The sequence below is a fragment of the Sphaeramia orbicularis genome, chromosome 24 (assembly GCF_902148855.1).
Source record: "Sphaeramia orbicularis chromosome 24, fSphaOr1.1, whole genome shotgun sequence".
NCBI classification, from domain to species: Eukaryota; Metazoa; Chordata; class Actinopteri; order Kurtiformes; family Apogonidae; genus Sphaeramia; species Sphaeramia orbicularis.
In genome coordinates this window covers 13,894,938-13,904,248 of record NC_043979.1, presented here as the reverse complement: position 1 = coordinate 13,904,248, position 9,311 = coordinate 13,894,938, and positions in this window count along the sequence as shown.

Here is a 9,311-nt window from a genome sequence, read left to right as displayed (position 1 = left end):
CTAATAATTGAATTAAATCTGCTTCCTTTGCTTTGTTGACCACTTTTTTCTATATTTTTACAATAACACAAAGCATCAACACAAACCTGCGGTGGTCCAGAGGTGCAATAGCCCAAAAAATTATCCACTGTGAAAAAAAGAGAACAGGCCAAAAAAATTATTGGCCCACGCAAAAAGGGTCCCAGCAGGGTTTAGGTTTGTTAGGTGTATTTATGCTAAAAAGGGTGTCTAATTGTGTTAACTTCACGAAAAATTAGAAGTAACTAAAGTCAGTAAAGGGCATTTGTGAGTTATGGATTTTTACTTTGAGTTTGTATCTGGGTTCTAAAAATAAACTAAAAAGTTAATTCTGAAAGATTATAGTGATATTTTATTATCTTGTCAAAATAGTTGCGATAAATTGATGATTTATTTTAGAAATAGCAAAACTGGACAAAAGTAGGATAATAGTGGATAAGTAATGTTATTTATTTATTTTGTTATAAATACTGAAACGGATGAAATGTTTTGATATATGTACATGGTGGGGAAGCAAAATTTACAATATTTTGAGGCAGGGATTGAAAGACAGTGTATGACCAATTAGTTTATTGAAAGTCATGAGAATTTATTTGCCATAAGAAAATGTACATAATAGAAAATGTTTTATTCTATGTGTCCTCCTTCTTTCTCAATAACTGCCTTCACACGCTTCCTGAAATTTGCGCAAGTGTTCCTCAAATATTGGGGTGACAACTTCTCCCATTCTTCTTTAATAGTATCTTCCAGACTTTCTGGTAATAGTTTTGCTCATAGTCATTCTCTTCTTTCCATTATAAACAGTCTTTATGGACACTCCAACTATTTTTGAAACCTCCTTTGGTGTGACGAGTGCATTCAGCAAATCACACACTCTTTGACGTTTGCTTTCCTGATTACTCATATGGGCAAAAGTTTCTGAAAATGTATGGATAATAGTGTTAGGTATGATTATGACATCAATATGTTTGGTTTCAAAACAACTGACGTAGTGCCTGCTGAGAAAAAACAACTAAATGTTCATTGTAAATTTTGCTTCCCCACCCTGTAGCAATCCAGCTGAAATAGGGATGGAAACAGTATCTGTATGCTTTTCAAGAATAGGTCCGTAGTGAGAGTGTTGTTACCATAAAAGACCACTAGGTGTCAGACTAAGACCATGTTATGTCCATGGGGATCCAATGTTTAGATTTACCTTGAAGGAAAGATAAGGATACCCATATCCATATATTAATTTCAAGTTAAGAGTTTAATATTAGAACATTAATGAAACTTGTTCAAATAAATCTTTTCACTAATCTAATTAGTACTTTGTTTTCTTGAATTGATTATGTTAATATCTTAACTGAGAAGGTTATTACTTATTGGTCATTATCCTGATTATTGCTTGAGGGATTGATACATTTAAAATCCTGAAGGGACAAAATCATTCTAATGAAATGTTTGTTTTGTTTTTTCTTTTTGTTCAAATTAATACAAAAATAGATAATCTTAATTTCGTTCTGAGTCTAATGACTACTGTAGAATTGCTGTATTCATGAAGCTGATGAGAAACCGTAGTTAGAAAAGCTGTACTTGCATTAATCAACACTAAGTGTCACTCTGAGACCATGTTATGTCCATAGGGGATCTAAGGGTTCAAACTTACCTGGAAACATGGAGACACAATAAGGCAACTACAGACATTAAAGGTTAAAAATGAGACCCAGTGTATTAGGAAATGTATTTAAACATTAAATATCAAGTATTTTTATTCTATATCAAATATTTTAAATCTAAAAGATATTTAAAAAACAAAAAACCTCTAAATGTGATTCTAGTTCCAATTTCCATAATAATACAAAGTGAAATTAAGTAGTTAAAGCTCTAACTTTACATGAGATTTTGCTCTTTTTTTTTTTTTTTTTTTTTTTGACTTTTTAATGTTTAATAAAGAATATTTTCATGTATTAAAACAATCAAATTACCTAGAAATATATATATGAATAATTTTCAATGAGACTAAGTTTTACAATCCACTGATAAAAACTGTATTTGGACAGTTTATCAGTGCTTATACATGTTAATTAATTAACAACAGGTCTTGTTAAACTCACAGATCAAATACTTCTTTTACGGTTAATTGTCAGTAATTTTGTCTTGTTTTATTTTTTTTATTTTTTTACAGTATTAAACTTTAAATTAACAGTTTAATCTCATAAATAGAAAAGAAAATTTGTGACATTATGATACATTTGCAAATGTATTTTAACTGTATTTTTCTGTGAAAAAGAAAAAATTCTCTTAAAAAATTGAATTTTTTTTTATTCACAGTTCAGTTTTTTGTGTGTGTTATTTTACATTTGACATGTAAAATCACAGTCTATTTTTGTCATTTCATTGTTATTTTCCTGTATCTTGAAAATACAGGAAAAGTCTGTAAAATAAACAGTGAAAATTCTGTTAAATTATAGATTTTTTTTTTACAGTGAGGGTCTGATTACCTAAAAAAAATGAGTGAAATCATATGAAGTTTCATCTTGCTGTGCTGTTCTGCAGAAGATGCAAAAGCCTTTTCCTTTCATTGCATTAGTTTCTGAAAACTATTTCATATGTGATTCATGCAGCAGAAAGGCATCTCCTAAAGCTGCACAGCGTTCGTACTTTGACTGAAATGTACTATATTGATCTCTAATAGTTTATTTTACATTTTATAATAATAACCTACTATATACAGGGTGGGGAAGCAAAATTTACAATATTTTGAGGCAGGGATTGAAAGACAGTGTATGACCAGTTAGTTTATTGAAAGTCATGAGAATTTATTTGCCACAAGAAAACTGACATAATAGAAAATGTTTTTATTCTATGTGTCCTCCTTCTTTCTCAATAACTGCCTTCACACGCTTCCCGAAACTTCCGCAAGTGTCCCTCAAATATTGGGGTGACAACTTCTCCCATTCTTCTTTAATAGTATCTTCCAGACTTTCTCGTAATAGTTTTGCTCATAGTCATTCTCTTCTTTCCATTATAAACAGTCTTTATGGACACTCCAACTATTTTTGAAATCTCCTTTGGAGTGACGAGTGCATTCAGCAAATCACACACTCTTTGACGTTTGCTTTCCTGATTACTCATATGGGCAAAAGTTTTGAAAAGGTATGGATAATAGTGTTAGGTATGATTATGACATCAATATGTTTGGTTTCAGAACAATTGATGTAGTGCCTGCTGAGAAAAAACAACTAAATGTTCATTGTAAATTTTGCTTCCCCACCCTGTATAAATAATTTTTGGAGGAATGATGAATAATAGTCATGTGTTGTATTATGTACTTTAGTGCGTACAAACATCTGTAATACATGTTGCATCCATCCATTGGAGCATTTCAGGTCATTCTTAAAAAGATAAAACCTATATTGCATGATTATCCAAAACTTTTAATGTCTGCAGATGCAAAAAAAACAAATATCAGTGTTTATCTGTACCTACACATATGGACAAACAGTAAAAGGACATGTCTTTATACTTTACTTTATACTGAGTTATAAGCTGCCTCTTTATGAAATGTTTGAAGGAATGTGACAGAATCAGTTGTGGTGAGGCTGTGCACAGGGTATAAACCTGATAAAGCATTGCAGAAGGAATATTTTTGTGTTGCCAGTCTTTCTTTCTTTTTTTTTTTTTTACTTTCCTAGACATGAGCGTCAGTCCTTGGTGTGTTTTGTATTTCAGTATACATGGACAGTCTATTGACTCTTAGTTGTTTTCTTGGCATTTGAAGGATATTGACATCCTCTGTTTGTTCACAGGGCCTGAAAGCGACTAAAGATGCAAGGCTCCCCCTTTATATTGTACCATCACATTCTGTTGTGTTGTATGTCTGTGTTGGAAGGAAGACACACACGATTATACACGGTGTAGTGTGGTATTTGCTTTCTCCTCTTTTAACACCAGCCCATAAAAGTTTACTGAGAGCCCTCCCTTCTGCTTCATCAGCATATCACTTTGAGCTCCTATTATGCAAATGAAATCACAGCTCTATAAACCATATGTAAATGGAAAACACAAGCATGTCCAGACAAAAAGAAGAGGGGAGAGAGGACAGCCCTGTCTGTTTCCTCTCCCAACCTCAAAGTTTTTAGACCTAAGCCCATTTGGAATAACTGCAGCCAGAGGACCATTATAAAGGATTTGAATCCAGCTGATAAAATTAGAACCCAACCCAAATTGTTGTACAGTGTAAATCAAGTAGGACCACTCAACACGGTCAAACGCTTTTTCTGCGTCGAGGGAAACCACCAGACCATTCACAGCGTGCTGCTGACAGAACTGAATTGTGTTTAGAAGACGTCTGAGGTTATTACACAAATTGTGACCCTTAATAAAGCCTGTTTGATCAGTATTTATTACACAGGGCAAGATACTTTCCAAACGTGTTGCAAGAATTTTAGACAGAATTTTTAAATCAACATTAAGCAATGAGATGGGTCTGTAAGAGCCACAATCTATTTGTTTTTTTTTTTCAAGGGTGGCATGCCGTTGAAAACAAAAATCTATGTGTAAAAAAAAATGTCTGACAGTGAACACAACATTGGTTCAGTGAAATACACTTGGACTGTTTCACCACTGGCTGCTTTAGAAAGGATGGGTTTGTCAGATAGTTTTCATCAGAGTAAAACCCCCTGTTCCCAATAAAACTAAACTTGTAGTTTCTAAATCTACCAAGAAGTTGTTTACCAAAAAAACCCCTAAAGATATCATTGACAGCTGTTTAAAACATGTGAGTGTGTGTGTGTGCTTGGCGTAGGTGTGTGACGTCAGTGTAGACAGCTGATATGAAGATGAAGAATCTATTATATATACTATTATAAGAACCTATAAATAATGAAAAACACTCATTTTCCTCTTTTGATTTAGTGTAAAAAAAAAAAGCCAAATTACACAAAATGTTTACATTTAGACAAACCCTTTTACAAAAACTGTGACCCAGAGCAAATATGAACAACTGAAATGTCTTTAGAGAAGGATGTGGAATCTGAATAATATTCTGTCTGTTATTACATGTTTGTGTGTTGTGGATCCACTGTGATCTGTGAGTTAGAACATGCATGTGTAAATGATAAACTGGCAGGATATTGGTAACATTGCACTGACCGTTCTGTAGAATGTTGAGGTCGTTCATATTTGTTCATGTTCTGTTCAAGTACAGCTTGTACATGTAAACATTTTCATTTTACAGAATTGGACTGTTTTGTTGTTTTTTTTTTTTACTCAAAGCTTTGGGAAATGTATCCAGATCCATTTATTCTCATCCAGTTCTGTGTGTTTATTCTATTACAGAAATAGCCCATGTTTTGGTCATATTCCAATCAGATCTGTAAAAAATTCAAATTCCAATTTGATATCATTGATACTGATTTATTGATCAATCCACTTCCTATCTGTTATAATGGGAAAATTTTTCAAAGTGGCACCAAATCCAGAATCAGATCCGGATCGAAATAATTTCAATCCCTTGTGTTGACATCATCATACAGAAGCTGTATACCAAGTTTGAAGTCGATCAGAACTGGAGTTTCAGAGAAAAAGACGATTGAAATGTTTTCCCCTTAAGAGCCCATGTTAAATTTCGTGTCAGTTCCAGATCCAGAAGAAGATCCTGATCAGCATGTGGACATTATGTTTGGGTCATCTCCCCATCAGGGCTGGACTGGAGAAATTTACACTGGATATCATTTAGATTTACCGAGTTACTGCATCCATCCACTTCCTATCTCTGACAATGGGGACATTTTTCAAAGTGGCACCAAATCCAGAATCAGATCCAGATCCAAATATTTCACTAACTTTTGTTGACATCATCATAAAGAAGCTGTATACCAAGTTTGAAGTCAATTGGAATTGTAGTGTAGCCCGATGGAAATAAGGGGATGGGTGTGTGTTAAAAAGTAAAAAAAAAAAAAAAAAAAAAAAAAAAAAAAAAAAAAAGCATAAATACATAATACCTAAGTTCATAAGTGGAATACAAAGGGTTAAAAATTAAAACCATTTCAGTGTGGGAGTATTAAAAAGATCATGTATTTGTGAAAAGGTATGTAACTTTGTTGAGTTTATGCATTGTATTGTTTACAGGATGTTACATGCAAAGTGTTTGTTAAAATACTTAATTAAAAATAACATATTAATAATATGGGAAAGTTGCGCAAATGTTTATGTTTTGTTAAAAAGTAATGAAAATGTATATTTTATGATATGTGTATTCATGAGCTTGGAGAATAGTTCGGGGTCAAGGGAACAGGAAGTAGGAAGTAGAAGAGAGGAAACCTGGTGAAGACGACGGGCGCGTGTGTGTATGAGAATATGGAATACACAGACAGTGTATTCAGGAAGAAAGAACACCAGTTTAGTTCAGGAAAGTGGTCGGACAGATGACAACGTGACTTTAATGGTGAGAGACTCTGTGTTGTAACAGCACTTCGACTAGAAGTCCAACGTTAAAAAAAAAAACACACACAGACTGCGACCTCAGTAAGTTAGCTGCATGTGGCTAGCTATGTACGGACTAAGCTAGCAGGTTAGCTAACCGCTAACTGCAGGAATGTACGGAGGACCCAGACTGAGCCCACAGCAACACTGGAGCTGACGGACAGGAGGACTGCCGATTACCGGATTCTGGATTTCCATTTCCCTGGACGTGTGGATTAACATTTCTCGGGAGCTGGTGATACAGGTACCTTTTTGTGTTTTTTTTTTTACTGCCCTATGAGGTGAAGAGGCATTTGGTTTTAGGCTGCAGCGCACAGGCCTGCACAGCCCTTATAAACTGTGTGTGTGTGTTTTTGCATTGTAAATGGAAGATTTTCAAGTGCATACAGTGTGGTTAAAGTGCTCTCAGTGTTTATAAAAGGGTTCATTTCAAGGGTAAATGTTTTAAAAAAAGTACATTAAGTTACATTGCACTAAAAATGGTCTAAAAAATAAAATACTGCCATAGTTTAAATAATCGTTAATATTGTAAGAGATTACATACTTAACAAGAACCCAGGTTAGCTACCCCTGTCAAAGCAATGAAGAGCAAAGGGGCGCTACAGTAGTTTCGGAGAAGAAGACGATTGAAATTTTTGTTACAGATGACAGACGCCACATGACGACAATAGCTTACAGGCCGAAAATCAGTTTGCAATTTACACAGAAGGATGTGGATGATACAAAGACACAGTTGGGCAATCCAAAACAACAGAGTAACACCACCCACACAGACTTGTACAAGGTATGTGACAGTATACTGGTCGTGTCTGATAAAATAGAGTATCTGGAGTCTCAGTCCAGGAGAAACAACCTGATGATAGATGGTGTTACAGAGTCACCTGGAGAAAGCTGGACGGACACAGAACTAAAAGTGAAAAAGCTTTGAAGTGAGAAGTTCCAGTTCCAGAAGCATGTTGAGATGGAGAGGGCTCACTGTGCTGGAAAACCTAAAGGAGACAGACCAAGGCCCATTGTGGTCCGACTTCAGAAGTTCAAGGATAAATCCGAGATACTACAGAGAGCCAAATGCCTCCGAGGTACGAAAATCTATATTAACGAGGCCGCACAGATGCTGTTTAGATAAAACAAAGAGAACTAATGCCAAAGCCAAAAAAAACACTGGCCTACATTGAAACTACAATGGATCCACATCCAGAGATAGATCCTGATGATAACTTTCTTTCTACCATAGCAACGGATTGCAATGATTTCACCCAAGAGCAGTATGAAAATGATATTGAATCAGTAGGTAAGTTGTCAATCATATATTTTAACAGCAGAAGTATGTATAAACATTTTATTTCCATCAAAGAATATTTCAACAGCACTCATCCATTCAGTTTCATTGTAATTTCAGAAACCTGGTTTGACATTGATAAAGGTATTGACTTTTGTCTAGAGGATTATGAATCGAGATATATGAACAGAAAAAAGAAAATGGGGGGTGGGGTTGCACTATATATTCATAAATCAGTAAAATGTATGGTCTTAACAGAGATGACATTAGAAATAGATGAAACGATGGAATGTGTGACTGTAGAGATCCACAATGAAAAGAAGAAAAATGTAATTCTAAGCTGTGTATATCGATCACCTGGTTCAAGTATTGAACTTTTCAGTGAATGGATGGAGAAACAATTTTCTCCTGTAAAAGAAACTAAACTAAACTAAAAACTATAGCTGACTTCTTGGACATAATGTACAGTATGTCCTTTTCCATCAATAACTAAACCAAACAGAATAACATCACACAGTGCCACGATTCTAGACAATATCTACACTAACATCATGGGAAATCAAACCACCCGTGGCCTGCTTATATGTGACATCACTGATCACTTCCCTGTTTTCACTCTAAGGATTGGAGTACAGTCTACAGGGAATCAGACGTGGAGAGTGCATATGGTAATTTCTTCGATGTATTTATTTCTCTGTATAACACACACTGCCCTGCCAAAGAACTCTGCATAAAGAAAAAGAAAATAAAAACACCCATGGCTTATTAAAGAAATAATAAATGCTTGTAAAAAGAAAAATAATCTCTATAAATCGTTCATTAAGTTACAAACTAAAGAAGCAGAACAAAGATATAAGACTTACTGAAATAAATTAACAAACATAATCAGAACTACCAAAAAGCAATATTATAATAAATTATTATATAAAAGTAAGAATAATATAAAAGGAACTTGGGATTTATTGAACAACTTAATTAAACAAGGACCTACTAAAGCAGCATATTCTGACTACTTTATTGATAAAAATAGTGTAATCACAGCATGAATAACATAGTCAACTGATTTAATAGTTTTTTTGTAAATGTGTGCCTGGAGTTGGCTGCAGATATTCCCAACCAAGGTGATGACCAATGTAATGAAACCATTAAAAGGAATCCATATTCAATTTTTCTGTGTGCAACAAATGAGCAGGAGGTGATAAACACTGTTCTAACGTGCAAAAGTAAGCTATCCACTGACTGTCATGATATTGACTTGATTGTTAAAAGAGTCATAAATAACTTTGCAAAACCTCTAACCCATATCTGTAACTTATCCTTCCATTCAGGTCGTTTCCCAAATAAAATGAAAATAGCAAAAGTCATTCCACTGCACAAAAATGAGAGTAAACACAGCTACACAATGTACAAATTTTCCAGGTCATATGAAATCTGGAGTTTGTAGACATTTGTGGAGGGGGCATGTCTACGATGTCCAGATTTTGTACAAACCCATCGTTTTTAAGAATCTTTGTGACCTAGGTATTAGCGCTCTTTCCTTGAAAAT